The 13,405-nt window shown below is 41.6% G+C and overlaps 1 protein-coding gene across 2 annotated transcripts in view; it reads left to right on the plus strand.

The window, feature by feature from the left end:
- LOC139763148 (uncharacterized) overlaps positions 1 to 13,405 on the plus strand; it is a 71,355-nt gene that overhangs the window by 53,787 nt on the left and 4,163 nt on the right. The gene's annotated exons all lie outside the window — the stretch shown is intronic.

Consider the following 13,405-nt stretch of genomic DNA (forward strand, 5'->3'; position numbering starts at 1 on the left):
AGGTTCATAGTGTCAAGTGGAGGTGTGGGTTTATCTTTATAGAATTATTTCTTTGCCAACTTAAGGGATTTATCAATAAAGATCTAGAAGTTTAGGTTATCGACGCATATTACCCTCGTAACTGACTCCAAGAAAGTTCAGGCTTAAAATTTACAGCAGAGCTGAATGATAATGACAAGGTTGACTTCTTGGATGTAATGGTGAGTGCCACAACAGGATCTTTTGTCACCGACGTTTACTGAAAACCCACCAACCAAGGTAAGTGAATGAATGGAATGTGTGAATGCACTCAGAATTACAAGAGGAGTGTCATTCGTGTATACGTGAGGAGAGCGATGAAGGTGTGCTCAACCTGGTAACTTCTGCACCAAGAACTTCGACGTGTCCGGCAAATGTTAATTAACAATGGATATTCAAATACTGAACGTGATACCATCGTGAGCAACATGCTAGAGCAACATCTCGTGGCAAACAGACAACCTGAACGTGACTACATTAAAGTTTACTAAAGAACACATGTACGACAACATACCGAAAGGACGAGAAGGTTGTGCGATATATTGTGGCCAGACACGCAAAGCGATTGATGAAGACATGGATATCAGTCTGATAATATACTACAACAATCTGAAAACATGTATGCTTTTCATGAACAACAATATGGTAGGTCGCTCTGGAAGTTTGAATCGTACCGATATGTTATAAGAATACCGATGCAATATTGAGGACTGTCAACCCCATCATGTAAACTACATTGGACATACAACCTGCACCCCGAGCCGCCGCCTCTCGCTACACATACAAGGTGGAATCAAACATTATGAACGAACGCACGGAACGAGACTAACGAGGGAGATTATAGTGACTTACATCAAAATTATTACTAGATGCAGTGTATGGACAAGACTACAGATATTAGAAGCCATTCATATTCGAGGGAAACCACCTGCATCAACATCCAGACAAACATGACCATCGCCATACAGCTCTTTGATGGCCCGACAGTAGGACGTAGACGATGGGACACGTCATCTACCCGTCATAAGCTAGCGAGTCTGCCACTGCTGGCCGTTAGGAGCACGGTCCACCGTGACCTGACATCAGCTCCACTTCCGTGCAATAAGTGTCACGTTTGGCCTGTCTTAGTATATTTAGTGATGGACTTTCTTGTGTGATGTTGTTCTGTGAGTTTCCTCTACTGTAAGGTTTCTATATTTGTTTCCATATGTTGTATTTAGATTGTACAATCCTTCATGAGACTGTTAATTTGTTTAGTGTCTCCCTTACGTTTATGTGCTATCTGCTGTGTTTTCCCTAGTGTTTTATATTTTGTTTGCGTTTTACTTTTCTAATCCAAGTTTTTTAACCCGTTTTTTTCTCTGTAGATTCTTGACGATGCCTCTGTGAAGGCGAAAGCTTGAATGTGATAAATAATTGACTACAGAAAATTGGTGTTTGAGTAGCCACCTAATCGTAGAATAATTCCAAGAAAGTAAGAGAACATAAAAAGATTATTTACCTCTGAATATGCTGTCGTACTTAATTCTATGTGCATTAGAGAAACCTGCTCCCAGCCTATACTTTATATATATATATATATATATATATATATATATATATATATATATATATATATATATATATATTCATTTATTATACTTTGTCGCTGTCTCCCGCGTTTGCGAGGAAGCGCAACAAAACACGAAAGAATGGCCCAACCCACTCGCATACACATGTATGCGAGTGGGTCCACACACGCACATATACATACCTATGCATTTCAACGTATACATTTATATACATACACAGACATATACATATATACACATGTACATAATTAATACTTGCTACCTTTATTCAGTCCCGTCGCCAAACATGAAATGACAACCCCCCCTCCCCCCGCACGTGCGCGAGGTAGCGCAAGGAAAGGACAACAACAAACTCAGTCTCTGTCATGTATAATGCACCGAAACCACAGCTCCCTTTCCACATCCAGGCCCCACAAAACTTTCCATGGTTTACCCCCAAACGCTTCACATGCCCTGGTTCAATCCATTGACAGCTCGTCGACCCCGGTATACCACATCGTTTCAATTTATTCCTTGCACGTCTTTCATCCTGCATTTCCAGGCCCTTATCGTTCAAAATCTTTTTCACTTCATCCTTCCACCTCCAATTTGGTCTCCAACTTCTCGTTCTCTCCACCTCTGACACATATATCCTCTTAGTCAATCTTTCCTCACTCATTCTTTTTGACCAAACAATTTTAATACACCCTCTTCTGCTCTTTCAACCACACATTTTATTACCACACATCTCTCTTATCCTTTCATTACTTACTAGATCAAACAACCTCACACCACATATTGTCCTCAAAAATCTCATTTTCAACACATCCACCCTACTCCGCACAACCCTATCCATAGCCCACGCCTCGCAACCATACAACATTGTTGGAACCACTATTCCTTCAAACATACCCATTTTTGCTTTCCGAGATAATGTTCTCGACTTCCACACATTCTTCAAGGCTCAGAACCTTTGCCCCCTCCCCCACCCTGTGACTCACTTCCGCTTCCATGGTTCCATCCGCTGCCAAATCCACTCCCAGATATCTAAAACACTCAACTTCCTCCAGTTTTTCTCCATTCAAACTTACCTCCCAATTGACTTGTCCCTCAACCCTACTTTACCAAATAAACGTGCTCTTATTCACATTTACTTTCAGCTTTCGTCTTTCACACTTTTTTTTCTTCATACATATTCCACATTTCCCCGCTGTAGCGAGGTTGTGTTTAGAACACAGGACTGAGGCTTAAAGGGAATATCCTCACTTTGACCCCTTTGTTCCTTCTTTGGAAAATTAAAAACGGAAAGGGAGGATTTCCAGCCCCCGCGCGGCTTCTACGACACGCAGGGAATACGTACGAAGCACTCTTTTTCCCCTATCACAAGGAAATATATATATATATATATATATATATATATATATATATATATATATATATATATATATATATATATATATATATATATACATATATATATATATATATATATATGCTGTTGAGTCAGTTGTTGTTCGCTGATGATACAGCGCTGGTGGCTGATTCATGTGAGAAACTGCAGAAGCTGGTGACTGAGTTTGGTAAAGTGTGTGGAAGAAGAAAGTTGAGTAAATGTGAATAAGAGCAAGGTTATTAGGTACAGTAGGGTTGAGGGTCAAGTCAATTGGGAGGTGAGTTTGAATGGAGAAAAACTGGAGGAAGTGAAGTGTTTTAGATATCTGGGAGTGGATCTGGCAGCGGATGGAACCATGGAAGCGGAAGTGGATCATAGGGTGGGGGAGGGGGCGAAAATTCTGGGGGCCTTGAAGAATGTGTGGAAGTCGAGAACATTATCTCGGAAAGCAAAAATGGGTATGTTTGAAGGAATAGTGGTTCCAACAATGTTGTATGGTTGCGAGGCGTGGGCTATGGATAGAGTTGTGCGCAGGAGGATGGATGTGCTGGAAATGAGATGTTTGAGGACAATGTGTGGTGTGAGGTGGTTTGATCGAGTAAGTAACGTAAGGGTAAGAGAGATGTGTGGAAATAAAAAGAGCGTGGTTGAGAGAGCAGAAGAGGGTGTTTTGAAGTGGTTTGGGCACATGGAGAGGATGAGTGAGGAAAGATTGACCAAGAGGATATATGTGTCGGAGGTGGAGGGAGCAAGGAGAAGAGGGAGACCAAATTGGAGGTGGAAAGATGGAGTGAAAAAGATTTTGTGTGATCGGGGCCTGAACATGCAGGAGGTGAAAGGAGGGCAAGGAATAGAGTGAATTGGAGCGATGTGGTATACCGGGGTTGACGTGCTGTCAGTGGATTGAATCAAGGCATGTGAAGCGTTTGGGGTAAACCATGGAAAGCTGTGTAGGTATGTATATTTGCGTGTGTGGACGTATGTATATACATGTGTATGGGGGGGGTTGGGCCATTTCTTTCGTCTGTTTCCTTGCGCTACCTCGCAAACGCGGGAGACAGCGACAAAGTATAAAAAAAAAAATATATATATATATATATATATATATATATATATATATATATATATATATATATTGTATTTTAACTTTCTAAAAAAAATTGGTAACAGAAGGAGTCACGCGGGGAGTGCTCATCTTCCTCATAGACTCAGATTGGGGTGTCTAAATGTGTGTGGATGTAACCAAGATGTGAAAAAAAGGAGAGATAGGTAGTATGTTTGAGGAAAGGAACCTGGATGTTTTGGTTCTCAGTGAAACGAAGCTCAAGGGTAAAGGGGAAGAGTTGTTTGGGAATGTCTTGGGAGTAAAGTCAGGGGTTAGTGAGATGACAAGAGCAAGGGAAGGAGTAGCAGTACTCCTGAAACAGGAGTTCTGGGAGTATGTGATAGAATGTAAGAAAGTAACTTCTCGATTAATATGGGTAAAACTGAAAGATGATGGAGAGAGATGGGTGATTATTGGTGCATATGCACCTGGGCATGAGAAGAAAGATCATGAGAGGCAAGTGTTTTGGGAGCAGCTGAATGAGTGTGTTAGTGGTTTTCATGCACGAGACCGGGTTATAGTGATGGGTGATTTGAATGCAAAGGTGAGTAATGTGGCAGTTGAGGGAATAATTGGTATACATGGGGTGTTCAGTGTTGTAAATGGATATGGTGAAGAGCTTGTAGATTTATGTACTGAAAAAGGACTGGTGATTGGGAATACCTGGTTTAAAAAGCGAGATATACATAAGTATACGTATGTAAGTAGGAGAGATGGCCAGAGAGGGTTATTGGATTACGTGTTAAATGACGCGTGCGAAAGAGAGACCTTTAGATGTTAATGTGCTGAGAGGTGAAACTGGAGGGATGTCTGATCATTATCTTGTGGAGGCTAAGGTGAAGATTTGTATGGGTTTTCAGAAAAGAAGAGTGAATGTTGGGGTGAAGAGGGTGGTGAGAGTAAGTGAGCTTGGGAAGGAGACTTGTGTGAGGAAGTACCAGGAGAGACTGAGTACAGAATGGAAAAAGGTGAGAACAATGGAAGTAAGGGGAGTGGGGGAGGAATGGGATGTATTTAGGGAATCAGTGATGGATTGAGCAAAAGATGCTTGTGGCATGAGAAGCGTGGGAGGTGGGTTGATTAGAAAGGGTAGTGAGTGGTGGGATGAAGAAGTAAGATTATTAGTGAAAGAGAAGAGAGGGACATTTGGACGATTTTTGCAGGGAAAAAATGCAATTGAGTGGGAGATGTATAAAAGAAAGAGACAGGAGGTCAAGAGAAAGGTGCAAGAGGTGAAAAAGAGGGCAAATGAGAGTTGGGGAGAGAGAGTATCATTAAATTTTAGGGAGAATAAAAAGATGTTCTGGAAGGAGGTAAATAAAGTGCGTAAGACAAGGGAGCAAATGGGAACTTCAGTGAAGGGCGCTAATGGGGAGGTGATAACAAGTAGTGGTGATGTGAGAAGGAGATGGAGTGAGTATTTTGAAGGTTTGTTGAATGTGTTTGATGATAGAGTGGCAGATATAGGGTGTTTTGGTCGAGGTGGTGTGCAAAGTGAGAGGGTTAGGGAAAATGATTTGGTAAACAGAGAAGGGGTAGTAAAAGCTTTGCGGAAGATGAAAGCCGGCAAGGCAGCAGGTTTGGATGGTATTACAGTGGAATTTATTAAAAAAGGGGGTGACTGTATTGTTGACTGGTTGGTAAGGTTATTTAATGTATGTATGACTCATGGTGAGGTGCCTGAGGATTGGCGGAATGCGTGCATAGTGCCATTGTACAAAGGCAAAGGGGATAAGAGTGATTGCTCAAATTACAGAGGTATAAGTTTGTTGAGTATTCCTGGTAAATTATATGGGAGGGTATTGATTGAGAGGGTGAAGGCATGTACAGAGCATCAGATTGGGGAAGAGCAGTGTGGTTTCAGAAGTGGTAGAGGATGTGTGGATCAGGTGTTTGCTTTGAAGAATGTATGTGAGAAATACTTAGAAAAGCAAATGGATTTGTATGTAGCATTTATGGATCTGGAGAAGGCATATGATAGAGTTGATAGAGATGCTCTGTGGAAGGTATTAAGAATATATGGTGTGGGAGGCAAGTTGTTAGAAGCAGTGAAAAGTTTTTATCGAGGATGTAAGGCATGTGTACGTGTAGGAAGAGAGGAAAGTGATTGGTTCTCAGTGAATGTAGGTTTGCGGCAGGGGTGTGTGATGTCTCCATGGTTGTTTAATTTGTTTATGGATGGGGTTGTTAGGGAGGTGAATGCAAGAGTTTTTGGAAAGAGGGGCAAGTATGAAGTCTGTTGTGGATGAGAGAGCTTGGGAAGTGAGTCAGTTGTTGTTCGCTGATGATACAGCGCTGGTGGCTGATTCATGTGAGAAACTGCAGAAGCTGGTGACTGAGTTTGGTAAAGTGTGTGAAAGAAGAAAGTTAAGAGTAAATGTGAATAAGAGCAAGGTTATTAGGTACAGTAGGGTTGAGGTCAAGTCAATTGGGAGGTAAGTTTGAATGGAGAAAAACTGGAGGAAGTAAAGTGTTTTAGATATCTGGGAGTGGATCTGGCTGCGGATGGAACCATGGAAGCGGAAGTGAATCATAGGGTGGGGGAGGGGGCGAAAATCCTTGGAGCCTTGAAGAATGTGTGGAAGTCGAGAACATTATCTCGGAAAGCAAAAATGGGTATGTTTGAAGGAATAGTGGTTCCAACAATGTTGTATGGTTGCGAGGCGTGGGCTATGGATAGAGTTGTGCGCAGGAGGGTGGATGTGCTGGAAATGAGATGTTTGAGGACAATGTGTGGTGTGAGGTGGTTTGATCGAGTAAGTAATGTAAGGGTAAGAGAGATGTGTGGAAATAAAAAGAGCGTGGTTGAGAGAGCAGAAGAGGGTGTTTTGAAATGGTTTGGGCACATGGAGAGAATGAGTGAGGAAAGATTGACCAAGAGGATATATGTGTCGGAGGTGGAGGGAACGAGGAGAAGTGGGAGACCAAATTGGAGGTGGAAAGATGGAGTGAAAAAGATTTTGAGTGATCGGGGCCTAAACATGCAGGAGGGTGAAAGGCGGGCAAGGAATAGAGTGAATTGGATCGATGTGGTATACCGGGGTTGACGTGTTGTCAGTGGATTGAATCAGGGCATGTGAAGCGTCTGGGGTAAACCATGGAAAGTTGTGTGGGGCCTAGATATGGAAAGGGAGCTGTGGTTTCGGGCATTATTGCATGACAGCTAGAGACTGAGCGTGAACGAATGGGGCCTTTGTTGTCTTTTCCTAGTGCTACCTCGCACACATGAGGGGGAGGGGGATGGTTTTCCATGTGTGGCGAGGTGGCGATGGGAATGAATAAAGGCAGACAGTGTGAATTGTGTGCATGGGTATATATGTGTGTGTCTGTGTGTGTATATATATATATGTGTACCTTGAGATATATAGGTATGTATATTTGCGTGTGTGGACGTGTATGTATATACATGTGTATGGGGGTGGGTTGGGCCATTTCTTTCGTCTGTTTCCTTGCGCTACCTCGCAAACGCGGGAGACAGCGACAAAGCAAAATAGAATAAATAAAATGAAATATATATATATATATATATATATATATATATATATATATATATATATATATATATATATATATATATATATTACTTACTCGATCAAACCACCTTACACCACATATTTTCCTCAAACATCTCATTTCCAGCACATCCACCCTCCTCCGCACAACTCTATCCATAGCCCACGCCTTGCAACCATGTAACATTGTTGGAACCACTATTCCTTCAAACATACCCATTTTCGCTTTCCGAGATAATGTTCTCGACTTCCACACATTCTTCAACGCTCCCAGAATTTTTGCCCCCTCCCCACCCTATGATTCACTTCCGCTTTCATGGTTCCATCCACTGCCAAATCCACTCCCAGATATCTAAAACTCTTCACTTCCAGTTTTTCTCCATTCAGACTTACCTCCCAATTGACTTGACCCTCAACCCCACTGTACCTAATAACCTTGTTCTTCTTATTCACATTTATTCTCAACTTTCTTCTTTCACACACTTTACGGAACTCAGTCACCAGCTTCTGCAGTTTCCCACATGAGTCAGCCACCAGCGCTGTATCATCAGCGAACAACAACTGACTCACCTCCCAAGCTCTCTCATCGACAACAGACTGCATACTTGCCCCTCTTTCCAAAACTCTTGCATTCACTTCCCTAACAACCCCATCCATAAACAAATTAACCATGGAGACATCACACACCCCTGTCGCAAACCTACATTCACTGAAAACCAATCACTTTCCTCTCCTCCTACACGTACACATGCCTTACATCCTCGATAAAAACTTTTCACTGCTTCTAACAACTTGCCTCCCACACCATATATTCTTAGTACCTTCCACAGAGCATCTCTATCAACTCTATCATATGCCTTCTCCAGATCCATAAATACTACATACAAATCCATTTGCTTTTCTAAGTATTTCTCACATACATTCTTCAAAGAAAACACCTTATCCACACATATTCTACCACTTCTGAAACCACACTGCTCTTCCCCAATCTGATGCTCTGTAAATGCCTTCACCCTCTCAATCAACACCCTCCCATATAATTTCCCAGGAATACTCAACAAATTTATACCTCTGTAATTTGAGCACTCACTCTTATCCCCTTTGCCCTTGTACAATGGCACTATGCAAACATTCCGGCAATCCTCAGGTTGTTATTTCATGTGTGACGAGGTGGCGATGGGAATGAATAAAGGCAGCAGTATGAATTGTGTACATGCGTATATATGTAAGAGAGATGTGTGGTAATAAAAAAAGTGTGGTTGAGAGAGCAGAAGAGGGTGTTTTGAAATGGTTTGGTCTCATGGATAGAATGAGTGAGGAAAGATTGACCAAGAGGATATATGTGTTAGTGATGGAGGGGAACGAGGAGAAGTGGGAGACCAAATTGGAGGTGGAAAGATGGAGTGAAAAAGATTTTGAGTGATTGGGGCCTGAACATGCAGGAGGGTGAAAGGCGTGGAAGGAATAGAGTGAATTGGAACGATGTGGTATACCGGGGTCGACGTGCTGTCAATGGATTGAACCAGGGCATGTAAAGCGTCTGGGGTAAACCATGGAGAGTTCTGTGGGGTATGGATGGAAAGGGAGCTGTGGTTTCGATATATTATTACATGACAGCTAGAGACTGAGTGTGAACGAATGTGGCCTTTTTTGTGGTTTCCTAGCGCTACCTCGCACACATGAGGGGGAGGGGGTTGTTATTTCATGTGTGGCGAGGTGGCGATGGGAATGAATAAAGGTAGACAGTATGAATTATGTACATTTGTATATATGTGTATGTCTCTGTGTGTATATATATGTATACGTTGAGATGTATAGGTATGTATATTTGCGTGGACGTGTATGTATATACATGTGTATGTGGGTGGGTTGGGCCATTCTTTCGTCTGTTTCCTTGCGCTACCTCGCTAACGCGGGAGACAGCGACAAAGCAAAATATATATATATATATATATATATATATATATATATATATATATATATATATATATTATACTTTGTCGCTCTCTCCCTCGTTAGCTAGGTATATATATATATATATATATATATATATATATATATATATATATATATATATATATATATATATATATCTTTTTTTTTTCTTTCGTACTATTCGCCATTTCCCGCATTAGCGAGGTAGCGTTAAGAACAGAGGACTGGGCCCTTTGAGGGAATATCCTCACCTGGCCCCCTTATCTGTTCCTTCTTTTGGAAAATTGAAAAAAAAAGAGAGGGGAGGATTTCCAGCCACCCGCTCCCTCCCCTTTTAGTCGCCTTCTACGACACGCAGGGAATACGTGGGAAGTATTCTTTCTCCCCTATCCCCAGGGATATATATATATATATATATATATATATATATATATATATATATATATATATATATATAAACCATGGAAAGCTGTGTAGGTATGTATATTTGCGTGTGTGGACGCACGCACACACATGTGTATGGGGGTGGGCCGGGCCACCTCCCCCGCCTGCTTCCCCGCGCCACCCCGCAAACACTGGAGACGGCGACAAAAAAAAAAAAAAAAAAAAAATATACATATATATATATATATATATATATATATATATATATATATATATATATACACATATATATTTTTTTTTTTTTTTCTTCCTGCCCCGTCGCCGTCTCCCGCGCTTGCAAGGCAGCGCAAGGAAACAGACGAAAGAAATGGCCCAACCCACCCCCATACACATGTATATACATACGTCCACACACGCAAATATACATACCTGCAGAGCTTTCCATGGTTTACCCCAGACGCTTCACATGCCCTGATTCAATCCACTGACAGCACGTCAACCCCGGTATACCACATCGCTCCAATTCACACTATTCCTTGCTCTCCTTTCACCCTCCTGCATGTTCATATATATATATATATATATATATATATATATATATATATATATATATATATATATTCAGACATATACATATATACACATGTAAACGATTCATACTGTCTGTCCTGATTCATTTCCGTCTCTCATGGATTTGAGAGGAAGTGTATTCCATTACTCGTAATGGAATAGTCATAACACTATTAGGGGGATCATAGCCGAATGTTAGTGTTCCCAGCTACCACGCAAATGGTGTGGGGTTTGAATCCTTTTTCTTGAAAGGGCATTAGGTCTTTTATGAAAAGTGGGCGTTCATATGCCCTATATTTGTGTTCATGTACCCAAGTGTGACATTAAGTTCTGTAAAATTCCTGACTACTGGTATAGTGGGCCTGATTGGACTTACCGGTGTAGACACCGTTGCTCATGGAAGTGAGACGGAGGTTATTCGAGTACTAGTATTCGAGGTCATTTTCCTGTTACGGCCGATCAGAGCTGAGTGGTTAGCTTTCCTAGCTACCAGGCAAATGATGCGGGATTCGAATCGTTTTTGTTGGAGCGCTTTATATGTTCTGTGAACAGTGCGCGTTCAAAAGCGCTGTATTTGTGTTCATATACCTCAACGTGTGAAACTAAGTTCTGTAGAATTGTTGACTGCTTGTGATATGAACCTGATGGGACGTGACCGTTCTAAACCTCTTTGCGTATGGACGTGAGACAAAGGGTATTTGATAACTAGTAAGCGGATAATCTTTTCCCTTTTATGGATGATCATAACAAATGGCGCGGGATTCGAATCCAATCTGTCGTAGGGCATTTCCCTGGTTAGCTATCCTAGATGCCACGCAAATGTTAGGTTTGAATCCTTGCTTTTGGAGGGTATTATGTGTTCTGTGAAAAATAAGCGTATATGTGTCCTATATTTGTGTTCATATACCTCCAAGTGTGACAGTAAGTTCTGTAAAATTGCTATCCAATGGTAATGTGAGCCTGATGGGACTTACCGGTCTAGACCCTGTTGCACCCCTATTAGGGGCGATCATAGCCGACTGTTTAATGTTACCAGCTGCCATGCAAATGGTGCAGGGTTCGAATGCTTGCTGTTGGAGGGTATTATGTGTTCCCTGAAAAGTGCACGTTCATACGCACTCTGTTTTTGTTCATGTACCTCCAGGTGTAACAGTAAGTTCCGTAAAGCTTGATGACTACTGGTAATGTGAGCCTGATGGAACTTTACCAGTGTAGACCCTATTGCTCATGGACATGAGAAGAAGAGTATTCGATTACTAGTAATCGAATAGTCATATCACTATCAGGGGCGATCATAGCCATGTTGTTATCGTTCCTAGCTACCAAGCAAATGGTGTGGGGTTCGAACCCATTCCGTTAAAGGGCATTACGTTTCTTTATGAAAATTGCACGTTCATATGCACTATATTTGTGTTAATATACCTCTCTGTATCACAATAAGTTCTGTAGAGTTGCTTACTTCTTACAATGTGAGCCTGATGGGACTATACCGGTCTTAACCCGTTTGCTCGTGGATTTGAGGCGATTACTAGTAATCGAATAGTCATATCACTATTAGGGGCGATCATACCCGAGTGGTTAGCGTTCCCAGCTATCACGCAAATGATGCTGGGCTCAAATCCTTGCTGTTGGAGGTCATTGTGTGTTCTATGAAAAGTTCCTGTTCAGATGCACTAGATTTTTGTTCATTTATCTCTACGTTTGACAGAAAGGTGTGTAAAATTTTTGACTACTGGTGATGTGAGCGATAAGGAACTTGACCGTTGTAGACCCCTTAGCTCGTGGACGTGAGACGAAGGATATTCGATTACAAGTAACTGAATAGTCATTGCCCTGTCAGTAACAATCATGGCTGAATGGCTAGCGTTCCCAGCTGTATTATTACGGTTGGAGGGTATTATGTTTTCTACGATAAGAGCGCTTTCATATGCATTAAATTTGTGTTCTTTTCCCACCACGTGTGTCATTAAGTTTTGTAAAATTCCTGACTACTTCTGATGTGAGCCTGATGGGAATTTACCAGTCTAGACCCTGTTGCTCATGGACATGAGACGAAGGGTATTTGATTTCTAGTAATCAAAGTCACTTCCCTATCGGGTGATCATAGCTGAGTGGTTAGCGTTCCTAGCTGCCATGCAGATAATGCAGGGTTCGGTACCTTTGCGTTTCATGTGCATTATGTGTTCAATGCAAAGCGCATTCATATTCACTATTTTGGTGATCATATATTTCCATGTGTGAGAGTAAATTCTGTAAAATTGCTGATTACTGGTACGTTCAGCCAAATGGGACTCGACCGGCTGAGACCCCGTTGTACATGGACATTAGATGAATGGTATTCAGTTACTAGTAATCTGATTGTCATATCCCTATTAGCGACGATCATATGCGAGTGGTGAAATGCACTATATTTGTGTTCATATATCTCCGCGGGTGAAAAATAGTTCTGTAATTGGTGACTACTGGTAATATGAGCCTGATGGTACTTGACCGATCTAGACCTCTTTTGCTCGTGGAAGTGAGACCAAGGGTTTTCGATTACTAGTAAATGAATTGTCATTTCCCTAATAGGAGCGATCATAGCTGAGTGGTTAGTGTTCCCAGCTCCCTCGGAAATGGTGCAGGGTTCGAATTCTTGCCATTGGAGGGCATTATGTGTTCTATAAGAAGTTCGCATTCTTGTGCACTCTATGTGTATATTGGAAAGGATCACAGTTTTGCGCGTGATCAAGTATATTCCTATGAGTGCACGGGGAAAATGAAACACGATAAGTTCCCAAGTGCACTGTCGTGTAATTATCACATCAGGGGAGATTTTTTTTTTTTTTTTTTTTTTTTTTTATACTTTGTCGCTGTCTCCCGCGTTTGCGAGGTAGCGCAAGGAAACAGACGAAAGAAATGGCCCAACCCCCCCATACACATGTACATACACACGTCC

The sequence above is a fragment of the Panulirus ornatus genome, chromosome 46, assembly GCF_036320965.1.
Source record: "Panulirus ornatus isolate Po-2019 chromosome 46, ASM3632096v1, whole genome shotgun sequence".
NCBI lineage: Eukaryota > Metazoa > Arthropoda > Malacostraca > Decapoda > Palinuridae > Panulirus > Panulirus ornatus.